The sequence below is a fragment of the Lathyrus oleraceus genome, chromosome 2 (assembly GCF_024323335.1).
Source record: "Lathyrus oleraceus cultivar Zhongwan6 chromosome 2, CAAS_Psat_ZW6_1.0, whole genome shotgun sequence".
NCBI lineage: Eukaryota > Viridiplantae > Streptophyta > Magnoliopsida > Fabales > Fabaceae > Lathyrus > Lathyrus oleraceus.
The window spans coordinates 266,238,260-266,256,399 of record NC_066580.1 but is presented as its reverse complement, the minus strand read 5'-3'; positions in this window follow the sequence as shown (position 1 = coordinate 266,256,399).

The following is an 18,140-nucleotide window of genomic DNA, read 5'->3' as shown; positions in this document are numbered from 1 at the left end:
GGTGGCATCCAACAACGTCTTGCAGTTTGGTTGAAGTCCATTTCTGAAGATATGGATTTGAGTCAATTCATCAAATCCATGCCCTTTACATTTCCTAAGCATGGACTTGAATCTCTCCCACGCTTCATTTAATGATTCACTGGTTCCTTGTGAAAACACCGAGATGGCCGTCTTGGATTCCATGAATCGGTTATGGGAGAAAAATCTTTCGATGAATTTCTCCTCTAACACGTTCCAGTCTGTCATTACGGCTGGTGTTTGATCTAGATACCAATCCTTTGCTTTACCGAGCAAAGCGTGGGGAAATAATCGTCTGAACAACGGAAGCTCCTGAGCCTGATCCACTCCGGCAGCCAATGCTATCTCATAAAATTTTGTGAGAAAAGCAAATGGGTCTTCATGGTCCATTCCGGTGAATGGACTTCCATATAATAGATTTAGAGTTCCCGTTTTCATCTCAGCTTGCCTTCCGGTGTGGTTGGCAAACTGAGCGGTGTTCCTTGGACTATTGATGCATGGAGTAGAAATAGGTGGTGGTGGATGTGGCTCCATGTTTGGTATGAATGGTGGTGGATTTGTGGTTGAAGAACTTTCTCCTTGCTCTTGGCGTTGTCTAGCCTGTTGCCTCCTACGTCTCGTTTTGCTATTGAGCCTCCTTGCGGTTCTCTCGATCTCAGGATCAAAAAGAAGTTCGTCCACAGGGATTTGCCCTCGCATAAAACGTAAACTGCACACTAAACCAAACAAATTACAAGCACAAGTCAAAAATTCACAAGCTAAAACTTAAACAACCATTGCGATGCTCGCAATATCAATTTACAATCTCTGGCAACGGCGCCATTTTGTTGAAAGTATATTTACGTGTCGGGTTTTTGTTATCGTATCCACAGGGATTGTAAGATATCACCGCCGTTCGATGGTTGTATTAATTCTAGCTCAAGTAACAATAGGGTTTTGATTGGTTGTCACGTTATCTTGCATAAAAAGTAATTAAATTGCGGTAAAAGTTATGGTTTGAATAAATGAGAAATATTGCCAAAGTTAGGTTTCGATGATCACTTTGCATGTATTTGCTCGGTCAACAATCTTATAAACTCCTTTAGATGATAAATCATTTCACAAGGTCCTCCCAATATGTTTCTCTCGAACACACATTGTGAGTTTTGCCGTTTTGATCCATTGTTTCTCTCGAACACAATCTATCAAAATGACAACTTTTTGGTTCAACCTTATGGTGAACAAAATCATTCATTACTATCTCTAGCTAACAAACAAGTTTGGATGAAAACCTAGGTCAAGAGTCGGTAAACATCTCTCGATCATAAACCAACACAAAGAGTTTTAAATAGAAACAAAGTTTTCATCATATATTCACCATTAAAGAGTTTACATATGAAGATCCTTACATTTACACACAAAGCTAGTAATCACCTACATCTAACCTTGACAAATGGATGACTTAGCTACTCATTTTCATGGTAGCTTGGTCGGCAAGTAAGGAAAGAAGGTTGATCAACATCCAAGTCGGATAATCGATAATGGATGGGAATCCACCTTCTTTTTGTAGAAGATGGTTACAAGATGAAGAGAAATGAAAACTAGGGCATAAAAGCTCCCAAGAACAATGCTGTAAAAATATCTAACAAAAGTACAAAAGTGGAAAAATGAGGTAAAAACTAGGTATGGTGCTCAAAAGTGGCACCTGCTACTTATAGAGTAGTACTGGGCTGTCATGCTCGCTAGGCGAGCAGAATGGCTCGCCTAGCGAGGGTCTAATTGTGGCACCAAAGGCACCTGTGCCCAGAGAAAACAGACTAACTCAAACTGTCATGTTCGCCTAGCGAACACACCTTCGCCTAGCGAAGGACACGCTTCAACCTTCGCCCCAGCGAGGTTGAGAGGTTTTGCTACTGGAATGCTCGCTGGGGACTCGCTAGAGCCTCGTCTAGCGAGTGAGTGCTGGCTGCGCTTTTCACCAAAACTGAACGAACTCGCCACCACCTTCGCCAGCAGCTCGCCTGGCGAATTTATTGACATTTTACTGGAGCTTTTCGCTAGCAGCTCGCCTAGCGAAGCAGTGCTTCGCCACAGCCCTCGCCTAGCGAGCAGGCTGATGAATGCTTGTTTTCTTTGGTTCCTTTGCCAACTTTCTTGTGTCATCACTTTCTATTGTTTCATGCCTTCTTCCTGCACAATAACACACAAATCAAAGGTACCAAGATCGTTTATCAATGTAATGCATTTCATCAAAAACAAAGGTGGTTTTGACAATTTAGCAAGGAAATAGAGTGAAAGATGCCCACATATGATAGCTCAAATAAGCACTTTTGGGCATCTAACAACTGGCGGGCATTCTGGATTCAATGGCAATCTATGCTCCACAATCTCAGAATCCAAACCAGGCTTGTCTTGATAGGACCAAGCAAACACATCTGAATACTCTCGAAGAAGATCAATCAACCCTTTCTTGACATCTGGACACAGTCGAGACCCAATCTTGACTTCCTTCACATCATCCTCGGAACCCAAGTTGACTAACTCAATCTGCTATTCAAACGGCTGAATGGTATTTTCATCTTGCTCAAGAATACGAGATAATTCATCACTCACTTCTACATCACTCTCCTCCTCGGCTTCAAACACAGGGAATTCAAAATTTGGAGAAGGAGAAGGATCATTGTATTCAATGGGGTTAGGAACCAACCTGCATAATGATTTGATATTTTGATTTTAGAGAAGTGAATTTGTGACCAAATATTATGCAGATGGACAATTATATTGTTTATTTATGTTTTTTGTGATTACCATTTTCAGAATAAAGCAAAAAGTAAAAACAAAACATCATAGATGTGGATGAATATAATTAATTTTATTAATGATTAATTTGAAAATGCCCAAACAATGTTCACTTCTCCCTTAGGCATAGGAGAAAGATTTTTCAAAACATATAAAAGCAATTACTTAGATCGATGCAAAATAACAGGAATATCAACAGCAGTCCAATTGTTGCAAGCCTTTCCATGCGTCACAAAATTGGTGCAGTCTTCCTCTTCATCATCCTCTAGCACAACAGCTAAGTGTTGTTCATTGCCATGAATGAACCCTCCGCTACGGAAGCTAAGTTGCATGTCTCTAATCCTTGCAGTTGATGAACCTTTCTGGAACCCCAAACTGGTTCTTCCTTTGTTGTCAGAGACCTCTACTATGCGCCCCCACTGATCAACATTGCCTTCTTCAACAATCTTCTTAGCATCTTTCAAAGAGGACATAGGTGCCCCAACTCTCTTTTCAGCAGCAATAGATAAGGCCTGGAACGGAGTTCCAACCTCATCCTCATCTTCAACATAAGAGAAAGATGACAGGTGGCTAACCAACAAAGCCTTCTCTCCACCAACAATCACAAGCTTCCCATTTTTCACAAATTTGAGCTTCTGGTGCAAAGTGGAGGTAACAGCTCCTGCCTCATGAATCCATGGCCTTCCGAACAAGCAACTGTAGGTCGGATGGATATCCATTACTTGAAAAGTAATTTGAAAATCACTCGGACCTATCTTAACTGGAAGGTCCACTTCACCAATAACTATTTTGCGCGAACCGTCAAAAGATTTGACGATTACACCGCTATACCTCATAGGCGCTCCTTGGTATCATAGCTTTGACAGAGTTGACTTCGGTAGCACATTCAACGAAGATCTGGTGTCAACAAGCACATTGGACAAAGCATCCTCTTTGCAATTCATAGAAATGTGCAAAGCCAAGTTATGATTTATGCCCTCCTCAGGAAGTTCTTCATCATAGAAGCTAAGATTATTGCAAGAAGTAATGTTAGCCACAATATGATCGAATTGATCCACTGTAACATCATGTTCCACAAATGCTTGTTCCAGAACTCTCTGTAGTGCTTCTCTGTGCACTTCAGAATTCATGAGCAGAGACAACACTGAGATTTTTGAGGGGGTTTGGAGCAGCTGCTCCACCATATTAAACTCACTCCTTTTGATTAACCGAAGTACCTTATCATCACCGTTAGCCTTTAAATCACTGGATTCACCAGACTTACCCTTTGAAACACCAACTGGATCCACAACAGGAACTTCTACTTTCTTACCCACAATTAATTCTTCCTTATCCTTTAGGAACACAGGCCCAAACACTCGACCACTGCGGGTCACCTTGGTAACATCAACAATGCTCACCACATAGCTAGTCGTAGGTAACGAGACCTCTTGACCACCTTCTATCATTGTAGCATTATACTGATACGACACAGCTTTATCAGGTGAATACAGGACTGGGCCCGCTAATCGTATAACCAACAGCGATACTGATCTATTGCTGACATTATTACTGTTGCTACTGTTGTACTGAATTACCAATCTCTCTGGCTGCTTAAAAATGGGCACTATGACATTTACATGATCATCTACATGACGGGATTGAACAATCTGAATCATGCCTTCATCCATCAGTCGCTGAATGTCCCTTTTCACAACTTCACAACCCCTCGGGTTAATACTACAGATAACACAATCGTCATGGTCATGTTCACAATCACTCACCAAACAAATGTCCTTATGCATCTGCACCAAGGATCTCTGAATAAAACGCACATCAAAAACCTTAAACTCGCCAAGACAACCATCCACCATATTCACAGAAGAGTTCCCATGGGAGGGTAGCGGATTTGCTTTCACATTCAGTGCACGGTCCTCGAAGGATATCATTCCACTCTTCATCAGCTTCTGAACCTCATACTTAAGCGGATAACAATTCTCGATATCATGTTCGGGTGCTCCTTGATGAAAAGCACAACGGAGCTCAGGCTTGTACCATAATGGAAGTGGTTCTGGAATATGCAGCGGGTTTCTTGGTTGGATTAGGTTCTTGAGAACCAAAGAGGGATACAATTCTGCATAAGACATAGGAATCGGGTCAAAAGAGACCTTCTTCCTCTTAAAGTTTTGTTGATGATGATTGTTGTTGGTATTGTTGTTGTTGTAGGTGTTCGTTTGTTGTTGCGGTTGTTGTTGTTGACATTGTGGTTGTTGAACTAGTGTTGATTGTTGATTAGAAAACACAGGGATAACTGAAGATACTTGGTGATGATGTTAACGGGATGGTGGATTCCTTCTGATATGAGGCCTCCTCTGCCTCCCACTGTTTATTGCATTCGCTTCATTCTCCTTTTTCTTCCTAAAATTGCTACCATACCTCTTACTTGATGATGCTTCATCTTTCGACAAATGTCCCTCTCGGACTCCTTCCTCAAGCCTCATCCCCATGTTTACCATTTCGGTAAAGTCACTGGGGGCACTAGCAATCATTCATTCATAATAAAATGAACTCAGAGTTTTCAAAAAGATCTTTTTCATCTCTTTTTCCTCCAAAGGAGGAATGATCTGGGAAGCCAATTCCCCCCATCTCTACGCATACTCTTTAAACGTCTCTTTATCCTTCTGAGACGTAGACCTTAGTTGGTCTCTATCAGGCGCCATATCCACATTGTACTTATATTTCTTGACAAAAGCCTTTCCCAAGTCGTTGAAAGTGAGAATGCTTGCACCATCCAACCCCATATACCAATGGAGCGCAACACCGGTCAAACTGTCTTGGTAATAGTGGATCAACAATTGATCGTTGTCAGTCTGAGTAGACAGCTTGCGAGCATACATCACTAGGTGTCTGAGTGGACAAGTGCTCCCTTTATACTTTTCAAAGTCAGGCACTTTGAATTTCACCGGGATCTTGACGTTGGGCACTAAACACAACTCAGCAACACTCTTTCTAAACAAGTCCTTACCTCTTAGCGTCTTCAATTCCTTGCGCAGCTCAAGAAACTGATCTTTCATTTCATCCAATTTCTCATAGACATCCGGACCCTCAGACGGCTCGGAGTGATAAATGGTGTCCTCTACACGAGGTAAAGTGTGCACAACGGGATGTGGAACATACATGACCGGGCTAGATACCGGCATGGAAGCAAAAGTAGGCGCAAAGCCTTCAGGCATAAAGTTGGATGGCATTCCCCACGGGAATCCTGCAGGCATAGTGGGCATAAAATGAGCAGTAGCAGCAGGCATGGTAGAGGTAGCCACCTCTGAAATGATTGTCCTCTGAGGGGGAGGAGTGGCAGGTGTTGGAGAAGCTTGGCTCTGAGCGGCAAAAACTGACTCCATCATGGCAGTCAGGCGAGCGATCTTGTCCTTCAACTCTCTGTTCTCTGGATCTAGATGCTCCATAATTCTCAGATGATTGGCGTGGGTGTTGTACCGATGAGTCAGCTTGGCTAAAGCACATAAGAAACACCAATGAGACATCTGGCGAAAGAGAAACCTGCTTATGCAAATGATGCATGAAATGCAATGCTTGTTTATTTATTTTTGTTTTCAAGGAACTTACTATATCATTTGCAAATATATATATATATATATATATATATATATATATATATATATATATATATATATATATATATATATATATATATATATATGTATATATATATATATATCAATAATTCCAATAATTTTTATATGACCAAAAATCTCTTTTCATTTATATAATTCGAAGGATTAGACTGAGTACAATTTCAGAAACCAAATGAAAAATACAAGAGAGAAGGAGACTAGTTATCCTAAGGATCCCTAACAACAATGTCAGAAGACCTAGCTGAAGGCGTGTACTTCTTGTGAATATGTCGAATCTCAGTCTCAAAAGAAGCCTTCATCTGAGTCTTCTCGAGGACAAGCTGATCAACAATCTCCTTCCAAGCAACGGAAAGCTGAGGCATGCTAGAAGATGAAACCTCTGGCTCTCTCTGTCTCTTTGTCACTCGGTCTTCAACTAGCTCAATAAGTGTATCCTTGTCCTTAGACTCCAACTGCAACTCTTCATGCTTCTTGCTCAAAGCACGGAAACGCTCTTCCCACATATCCTTCTCTTGCTTCATCTTGGCGAGCGCGTCTTCCAACTCCTCTACATCTTGGTTAGGGAGAGTTAATGGCTCAACCACAACCATATACATAGGTCTTTCACAAGGATAAGGCATCTTCAACTCCAAAGCTCTCTTCTTCACCCAAAGAGTGTAAGCTTCCAAAGCTACACAATTGCGCAGACCAAGACCGGATCTTCCTTTCCTATGCACATTATGCCAAGCATGCACAATCTTCTACTTCAAATGTTGGGGATCTTTACCCTCTTGATAGAAAAGACCTTCTAACAATTTTTTATTAGGTTTGTCTCTCACGGGGAACCCAAGTTGACGATGAGCTAAAGCAGGGTTGTAGTTAATTCCTCCTTGTGTACCAATGAGAGGCACATTAGAGAATTCACCACAACAATCAATAATCTCTAAACTGTTCAAAGAAGGACCATACCAAACTATATCATCATTAGTGAGAGACATAGGTCTCTGGGACCACCGTATACATTGTTTGTTCTCCACAAAAGCAGGTGTCTGAGGCAAGTGTGAATTAAACCACTTGTACAGAAGAGGAATACAACAGACAATAGTTCCACCACCCTTAGAATTCCTTAGATGCAAAGAGAAATACATATCACCCAACAAAGTAGGCACAAGATTCCCAATCAAGAAAAGTCTAATGGCATTAACATCAACAAAGCTATCAATGTTAGGGCACAAAGCTAATCCATAGATGAGCAACACAAAGATAGCTTCAAAAGCGTCCACACTACCAGCTTGAGCAAAAGCTGTAGCTTCCTTGATGAGGAAATCAGATGGCAACACAAACAATCCTCCTTTCTTCACCCAATGAGCCTATATCTCAGACTTCTTCAAGTGAAGAGCTTCAGCAATAAGATTAGATCGGGGAATCTCCTTCAATCCATTAAAAGGTACTCTACTAGAAATAGGTATCCCTAAAAAATGAGAATACTCCTCCAAGGTAGGCATAAGCTGAAAATCTAGGAAAGTGAAACAACGGTAAACAGGATCATAGAACTGCACTAGCACACTCAAAAGTCCTTCAACCACATCAGCAGACAAGATAGATAGAAGCTTCACATGGCGTTGTTTGAAGTCCAAGGGATCTAATACAAAAGATGTTATCTTCCTTAACTCTTTCAAGTCGGTACATTTGAAACTGTACTTCTTAGTGTTCCTTCGTCCATAATCCATGGTCTGAAAATATTTGCAAATAATACCTCAGTTCCTTGAAATTTTCGTGTGATGAATGTTATGATGCGCATGAATGCAACAATCACAAATAAGGGATCACACACAAGGAAAACAATGGTCAAGGGATGAATCAAGTCATTGTCAAGATCAATCATCCATTTTGGTGGATTATGGTTTACACCTTATCAACACCCAAGTTCCATTGATATTGACAAGACTTGATTGGATCAACCAAGAATCAAGGGTTTGTTGTAAATCACGAGCATGGAGTCTGGGTAAGAACCATCCCAAAGGAGTGAACTAAGGATAAAACCTGTAGATCATGTTCTAAACAGTTCCCAGAGTCTTAATTCCATCTATCAGATATTACAGGTTAAGATGACTGACTCATCGACCCATAAAATTCTCAAGAGAAACTCGTCTGAGTGTAGTATCGCGTAACAACTGTTATCAAGTCTACACTTGAACAGCCTCCGCACTACGTCCTAAATAGGCCAAGAGGGGGTAAATGTTCTACGGTCCTCAGCTTCTTGGACCCAAATTAGAGATAGTAATTCCTAACCACAAATACTTGTGTGACATTTCCAAATCCAAAAGAGTCTCCACTAAGCAGATGGATCTCAAGCCAAATTGTTAAGGACTACTCCACACAAGTCGGACATGACTATACCATCCTTCTATCTTAATTGCACTCAAGTTCGGGTTAGAACTTATCTCACCACTCAGAGATCACCAAGCACAACAAGCAGATTATATAACACATACATATACAAACATCACATATATACAAATATATACACACAAAAAGTAGACTAAATCCACTGGAGACTACTCCCCAGCAGAGTCGCCACTTAATTTCTGTAGCGGTAAATTCATGATCATCAAGCCATGGATAAGCTAGACATCAAATAACAAGAGTCGTCACCGCGCTTTTATTGTTTCCAAGGGTAAAGGGAAAAAGTACGAACAAAACCCAAAAGTAAGAAGTTTTTAAATCAAAACTAATAAAATGTCAGAGATTACATATAAGGGGGTTGGTTACACATAGGGAAGGTGTTAGCACCCAAAGTGTCCTAGGTACTCCTAGGGAGCCCTTTTTGTATGCATATGTATTTGGTATAAAAATGATGTTTACAAACAAATAGAATGGGGGGATGAGAAAATAATTCATTAATTATATTTTTGTGTTTGACAAAACCTTCGGACTTGTGCCTACATACCAACATAAAAATGAGGGATTAAAACCTCGTAGTTCGTGATACAAAATTCAAAGTGGATGCATTGATTTTAACAAAAATTAAGTTTGAAAGGCACAAAAGGCCTGAAAATGGTTTGAATGAGTTAGTTCTTTTTGGCTTTTGAAAGTTTAAGTCAAGGATAGTTAAGTTTATTTACAAGTTTGATTTAAGAAAGGAAGTTTAAAAATGCAATGGCATAAGGCCAAAGTTTCTATCTTTTTGCAAAGTGGTCAAAGTTTAGAACAAAATCAGTTTAAACAAAGAAAATTTTAAAAGGGGGGAGAGATTTTAAAATTAAAGAAATGGGGAGAATATGAAGAGACTAATCATATGCACAAAATTAAAAGTTAAGAGTTGAAAAGATCTGACTGATGGGTAGCAATCCAATAGACAAGAATGTCAATAGAAACCCAGATTCCCTTGGACATTTAGAATTAAACAACACACAAATGCACAATTATATCAATCTTGAAGATCAAAGGCATCAAATAAAGATAGCCACATCCAAGCTTTATCCATTCCATGATCTTCTTCAAATTAGTCCATGTAACAGATGAATTCCACAAGTCACAGGTCCAAAATAACAGCTTCACAATGATCATGTTGCAGATGAACTCAAAGGGATCTTGAATGATGTATCAGATGAAGTTCCATATTGGAAGCACTTGGTTCCACAGAAAGTTGGCATTGGCCAAGTCCTTTAGCATATGAATGTTGCCTAAATTCTAAGTCCAATTGTCCAAGATCAAGCCAACACTCCACACAAAAGTTTTTTAGGGTTTTTATTGTTATTATATAAATTAATGGTCAAAGACCACACAAACAAGCAAAGTATACACAAACAAGATATATCACATAATATGGTCCAAATGGACAAAGTGAAAATTGCATTAACATAAATAATTAGAATGGTATGAATAATGGTAAATGAATAAAGGCTAAAATTAAATGACATTAAAGTAAATGGCTTGAAATTAAAAGTTAGTTGTTAATGAATTAGAAGTTAGTATTGTTTACTTTTGCTTTTCATTTTAAGTCATTCTTTTAGAGAACACCCAACCCACTTATCACAAGCATGGATCCTTGAGTCAAGACATCTTTCAAAGGAAGGAAAAAAGGCTAAGTTTCCATACAATACCATGAAAGAGAGGAGACTTACAATCTCACTAACTAGAATGCTATGCCTTTTGTGTCACAAATTTAGTGCTATGTTAGGCAATCGTAATTAGACTTATGTATAAGTCACAACTATTTGAGGTAGGGCAATAGAATTTTAGTGTTAATGCATGTTAGAGACATAGTATAATGGACTATGCTCATGAAACATACCACACACAAAAAGAATATGCAAAAGAGGTGGCCTAATCTCATCCATACTTATGTTGATTTTTCGATCAACTAGCCTTAGGACTTTGAGATATCATAGGTCAAATGAGATGAATGCATAAAGAAGGGGAATAAGATGAAGAGGGAGGGGAATGGATCAAAATTCAAATTGGTCAGAGGAGGACTTTTGCAAAAATTAATATCATCCATTCATTTTGGGAGATGGAATGTACATTCCATCAATCCCCTAAATCCAATGATATTAACTTGACAAAGTCAAATCAACCTTGACCAAGGCCTAACAACAAGAGTCAAACTCAAACAAGTCATCACAAATGGTCAACACAATTAATAGGCATTTATTCAAATTAAAAATACTAAAATAAGGCATTTAAATTAAATATGGTTTGTCAAATTCCTAAAACCTCATCAAAACACCAAATAAATGGCCAAGAGATTTATCATAGGTCAAGCAAGGTCAAAGGACCTTGGAGAAAAAATTTCAGAATTTTTAAAGACTTAAAAGTATTTTTAAACAATTAAAATTAATCACAAATTCAATTAAATCATGAAAAATATTAATAATGATCCAAAAAATAATTTTAATTCACAATATGGAAGAGGAAATTATTTGAAAATTTTTGGTGAAACTCTCATATTTTTTGGATCAATATTAAAATTAATATGAATTAATGAAAATAAAAGGATTAAAATGAAAATCAGAAAATAGCAAAAAAATGTGGACCACTTGATCTCCCTCATTAATTGAGGTGGCAGATCAAGTGGTCCTCAGTGGAAGCAAATTCAACTTTTATGAGCATGTGATATGAGGATACATTATAGGTCATTTTTTACCTATACCATTGAACAAGTAATTTTTCCAAACTTCAAAAATGCATTACTCTATCATTCTAAATCCAAATGACATGAAATTGGTGACCATTTTGAAGGTCTTTGAAACAGATACAACTTTTATGAAGACACTTTTCTCATTTGAAGCTCACATAAAAAGTTAAGTAAGGTGGAATATTGAGATATATGGCTTGACACTTAGAAAATTTTTCTACATGTTGAAATTCTCAAACTTCCACCTCAAAATTCACCATGATCCAAGCTCCAAATGAAAAAGTGCTCATCATCAAACTTGTTCCCCTTGATCCAATATATCCAAATAACCCAAGATCATGCATTTTAGATGAGGTTTGCTAGGGTTGCGCATGGCTTTAACAGAGTTGCATCATTGGAGGAAATCAAATGTACAAACTTCATTTCACCTTGCCTTGCCATTCAAGCTTCATTCAGACTTCAACATGATTGATTTTGGACCTTAATGCATTGCCTCATGGGCCTGTACATCCCCATGCACTCGTGCCATTCACTTTACTAAATTTTGACAAAATTTCAAGTGTGTGAATATCACTCCCTCATCCTATAAATACATGACCTCTGTGCTCAATTCAGAGAGACCTTGCGCGCCAGCTTTGCCCCTCAATTCAAACCCTCTCATTCTAAAGGAAAACCTGAGAATTTTCAATTTGAAAATTGAGTTTGAATCTTAACTGTTGGAGATTCAAAAACTCCAGGATCCAAAGCCTTGCACCCTTCCTAATCACTTCGTGCAAGCTTCTCAAGTGTGATCAGATCGTATTTGAAGCAAGAAACATCAAGTTCTGCACAACATTGAAGGTAATTTTCAGAAAACTTTATCTCTTTGACTCTCACTCAATTCTCTTATATCTTTGGTTGTCTGAAGTCCTACGAATGTAGGCAAGAAGATTGAGTTGCTTAGAGGTTAAATCGAAGCAACTCAGTTGACACACCTCAAAATTCAACTCCTCATATCTTTCTATATATGTGGAGTTAATTAAAATTGAGGTGATATTCGTGATCTACACCATTTTATCTTTCAGATCATGTCCTCTTTTGTCATTTATGATGTGGTGATGACTGAACCAGTCCGGCCAGGGTCATCGGAGAAGATGAACGGCCTTTGGCTTCGGCGATGAGCTGGAAGTGTTCAAAGCCATTAGATGAGTTTGAAATGTTTTAATCTCGTGTGTTACTTTTAAATACCAAGCCTATGTCGCGTTGACTGCAGTGCATCACGGAACGCGCGCGTTGATCCACTTGATCTGCCACCTCAATTAATGAGGGAGATCAAGTGGTCTACATTTTTTGCTATTTTCTGATTTTTATTTTAATTAGCTTATTTTCATTAATTCATATTAATTTTAATATTGATCCAAAAAATATGAGAGTTTCACCAAAAAAATTCAAATAATTTCCTCTTTCATATTTTGAATTAAAATTACTTTTTGGATCATTATTAATATTTTTCATGATTTAATTGATTTTGTGATTGTTTTTAATTGTTTAAAAATATTTTTAAGTCTTTAAAAATTCTAAAAATAATTCTCCAAGATCCTTTGACCTTGTTTGACTTATGATAAATCTCATGGCCATTTCTTTGGTGTTTTGATGAAATTTTAGGAATTTGACAAACCATATTTAATTTAAATGTATTATTTTAGTATTTTTAATTTGAATAAATGTCAATTATTTGTGTTGACATATTGTGATGACTTGTATAAGTTTGACTCTTGCTGTTGGGCCTTGGTCACGGTTGATTTGACTTGGTCAAGTTAATATCATTGGATTTAGGGGATTGATGGAATGTACATTCCATCTCCCAAAATGAATGGAGGATATTAATTTGGTAAAAGTCCTCCTTTGATCAATTTGAGTTTTGATCCATTCCCCTCCCTCTTCATCTCATTTCCATTCTTTATGCATTCATCTCATTTTGGGAGATGGAATGTACATTCCATCAATCCCCTAAATCCAATGATATTAACTTGACCAAGTCAAATCAACCGTGACCAAGGCCCAACAGCAAGAGTCAACATCTTATGATATCTCTAAGTCCTAAGGCTAGGTGATTGTAAAATCAACATAAGTTTGGATGAGATTAGGCCACCTCTTTTGCATATCCTTTTTGTGTGTAGTATGTTTTATGAGGATAGTCCATTATACTATGTCTCTAACATGCATTAAGACCAAAATTCTATTGCCCAACCTCAAATAGTTGTGACTTCTACATAAGTCCAATTACGATTGCTTAACATAGAGCTAAATTTGTGACACAAAAAGGCATAGCATTCTAGTTAGTGAGATTGTAAGTCTCCCCTCTTTCATGGTATTGTGTGGAAATTTGGCCTTTTTTCCTTCCTTTGGAAGATGTCTTGGTTCAAGGACTCATGCTTGTGATAAGTGGGTTGAGTGTTCTCCAAAGAATGACTTAAAAAAGCAAAAGCAAAACAATATTAACTTCTAACTCATTAACAACTAACATTTAATTTCAAGTCCTTTATTTTAATTCTCTTTAATTTTTAAGTTCTATTCATTTTCCATTATTCATGTCATTCTAATTGTTTATGTTAATACAATTTTAACTTTGTCCACTTGGACCATATTGTGTGCTATTTATTTTGGTTGTGTATATTTGGTTTGTTTGTGTGGTCTTTGACCATTAATGTACATAATAAGAACAAAAAACCCTAAAAGACTTTTGTGTGGACTGTTGACTTGATCTTGGACAAATTGGACTTTGAATTTAGGCAACCTCCCTATGTTAAAGGACTTGGCCAATGCCAACTTTTGTGAAACTAAGTGATTGCAATTTGAAATTTCATCTGATACATCATTCAAGATCCATTTGAGTTCATCTGCAACATGATCATTGTGAAGCTGTTATTTTGAGCATGTGACTTATGACATTGTGGAATACATCTGCTACATGGGCAAATTTGAAAAAGATCATGGAGTGGCTAAAGCCTGGATGTGGCTATCTTTATTTGATGCCTTTCTCTTCAAGTTAATATTGTATGCATTGTTTGTTGCTTAATTCTAATATCCAAGGGAATTTGGTGTTTCTATATGGCATTCTTGCCTATTGGATTGCTTCCCATCGGTCAGATCTTTTCAACTCTTAACTTTTGATTTTGTACATAGGATTAGTCTCTTCATCTCCTCCCCATTTCTTTAATTTCAAAATCTCTCCCTCCTTTTAAAAAATCTTCTTTGTTTGAACTAGTTTTGTTCTAAACCTTGACCACTTTGCAAAAGATAGAAGCTTTGGCCTTATGCCATTGCATTTTCAAACTTCTTTTCTTAATCAAACTTGCAAATAGACTTAACTATACTTGACTTAAACTTTCAAAAGTCAAAAAAGAACTAACCCATTCAAACCATTTTCAGGCCTTTGTGTCTTTCAAACTTAATTTTTGATTAAAAGCAATGCATCCACTTTGAAATTTGTATCATGAACTACGAGGTTTTGATCCCTCATTTTTATGTTGGTACGTAGGCACAAGTCTGAAGGTCTTGTCGAACACAAAAATATAATTAATAAATTCTTTTCTTATATCTCCATTCTATTTCTTTGTAAACATCATTTTATACAAAATACACATGCACACAAAAAACGGCTCCCTAGGAGTACCTAGGACACTTTGGGAGCTAACACCTTCCCTCAGTGTAACCAACCCCCTTACCTGTAATCTCTGATATTTTATTAGTTTTGATTTAAAATATTCTTACTTTTGGCTTTTGTTCATACTTTTTCCCTTTTCCCTTGGAAATAATAAAAGCGTGGTGGCGACTCTTGTTATTTGATGTCTTGCTTATCCATAGCTTGATGATCATGAATTTACCGCTACGGCGTGTTATAGGGGTATTGGTAAAAAGGGAAAGTGACAGAGAAACCTTTATGCGTTTTTTCAAAGCAAAAAAAAACTCCCTATTTTGACATTTTCATATTAACGTGTTGTCTGCATGAGAGGGACATGTCCTTGATTTGGATTTTTATGTATATCCTCTAGCTGGTGCTGTGTGGGATTTTAGAAAAGGTGAGTCTCTTCAACTTTCAACGATATATTTAGTATACATGATTAACTAAGTTTTCTCTATTTTTAACAAATTCCAAAAATGTCCTTAATGAATTTATGATTATATAAACAAAAGTTAGAAACAAATCAAATTAAAAATAAAATACTAGTTTAAATAATCAAAATAAGTTCGAAACCAAAACATAGTAAATTCAATTTATTTATTTCAAATATTTTGGCAAAAAAACGAAAAATAAACGGACTTAAAATGAACAAAAGTTCGGCACAAAAGTGCCCGAAAAATTAAATTGAATGCACCATCATGACCAGTGTAAAAATAAACGACTCAGAAACATACAACATTTGAGCCAATTTTGAGATCGCAAACGCACTATTGGAACCCTCGGATGGACCAAAATGTGACCGAAAAATTAGCTGAAAAATAAATCGAGCACACCGGGTTAGACTACGTGAAACATAGACTAATAAAACTGATGTCTGCAAGTTTGATTTTGAAACTTTTCCACCCGCTGTTTTGACACACGTTTGATAATTAATTCAACCGGTTTGCCTGTAGATCCAGAAATTTATTTTGACTGACATTCTCGACATTATGCGGTATGGAATGCATGTTATGCTATGCAGAGATGCAACAACTATGATGAATGTATTGAATCGTACATTCAGGGTCAAAATCAGGGTGTGACACAAGGCTTTCTCATGGGCTACCTTACAATAAGACCCTTTATTTCTCGCTTTGTTTCCTTGTAAATATCCATGTGTATCTCACCATTTCAAAATCAATAAGCAATCAAACCTTGATCCAACGTCAAGCGGCATTTTCTTAACCAAATTCAAAATACAATAAAAATACGATTAGAAAACCAATGATGATATGTAGGCACAAGGGCCACAATCCTTGGCGAGCACAAAAATAGAAAACCAATCAATTTCCCCATTTTCTCGATAGTAAGTAAGCATTAAGACGGATAAACACCCACGCCCGTAGACAACTTAGATGGTTCCCATCGAGTACGATAGATGTGAGGGGTGCTAATATCTTTCCCTCATATAACCAACTTCCGAACCCTAAATATAGTTGCGATACCATAATTCTTTTCCTTTTTATTTTATAGGGTTTTATCAATTATTGTCCCTTTCCTCTTATTTAGGAACAAATAAAATCCGGTGGCAACTTTGTGTCATTGAGTCAGTTTTCGCATAGCGACAGTACTCCCAATGAGGTTGGGTTGATGTTACATGAGAGAAGCTCTATACCCGAGCTTGAGCATAAACACAGGATAGTATCATGACTATAGTTCTGGAGACCTACTTGGAGTTAGTCCTCGTTCATGGTTGACACGAGACGTCACACCTAGAGTAGATCCTTTTGGGAGCATTATTGTTTGATGAGTTATTCATGTTAGGCAATGGTATCTCAATTGGGATCCATGACTCTATGGACCTTTTAAGGACTTCCTTTTAAAGACTAGTACACACCTGTGAGGGGATATTGGGTTTTTGCAGGAAACCATGATCCTGCATACATTTGTTCTCGTGTAACGTCGAACTTTTAAACTTGTGCATAGCAGTATTTGCAGTTTATCCAGAATATGTGGAACTTGTGAAATCCATGATGCTTGCATTATCATTATATCATATTAAAATTAATTTTTAGCATGTGCATTTTCAGGAAATCATCAGTTTGTCACTTAAGGTAGTTCATACAGTAATGGAGAAGTCTGGCCGAAGAAAAACATATTAGTACAAACTCAGAGAGTCTAAGTTCGATGAGTTGAAGAAGCTTGGTTCCCTCTTTATTGGTGAGCAGAGAGACGTCTTCAAGAAGGCCTATGGCAATTTTTTGGGTGTTTTGTTGATCAAGGTAGATCCAGGGTTGATCCTCACTTTTGCTCAGTTCTATGACCCTACGATGCACTGCTTCACGTTTCTGGATTTTCTTTTGGCTCCTACTCTAGAGGAGTTTGCTCACATCATCTGTATTCCAGTCAGAGATCAGGTGCCCTACATGGGTACTGATGGTTTTCCAGAGGTTGTTGTGATTGCTCAAGCTCTTCATCTCAAGAAGGATGTGACTGAGTCTAATCTTCGTGTTAAGGGTAACGTCAGAGGTTTTCCTTCAAAGTTGCTTTTCGAGAAGGCCACTTTGTTTTCTAGTAGTGGAAGTTGGGATTCCTTCTATGTTTTTCGCTCTTTTTATTTATGGTTTGGCACTCTTTCCGAACATTGAAGGATTCATTGACAAAGCCATTGTCACTATTATTGTCTCTAGAAATCCAGTACCCACTCTTTTAACCGATGTATTCTTTTATTTCCATTAGAGAAACCAGAAAAAAGGTGGAACGATTAATTGTTGTCTTCCTTTACTTTAAAGTGAATTCTGACTCACTTTCCAAGAAAATGACCTTTTGCTGAAAACATTGGAGCATTAAAGTGGTCTTTGGACGCTGATGATATTGTTTAGTATTTTCATGACTACAATAGGGTCGAGCCTATCTACAACTGTGGGGACGTCCAGAATGTTCCTATTGT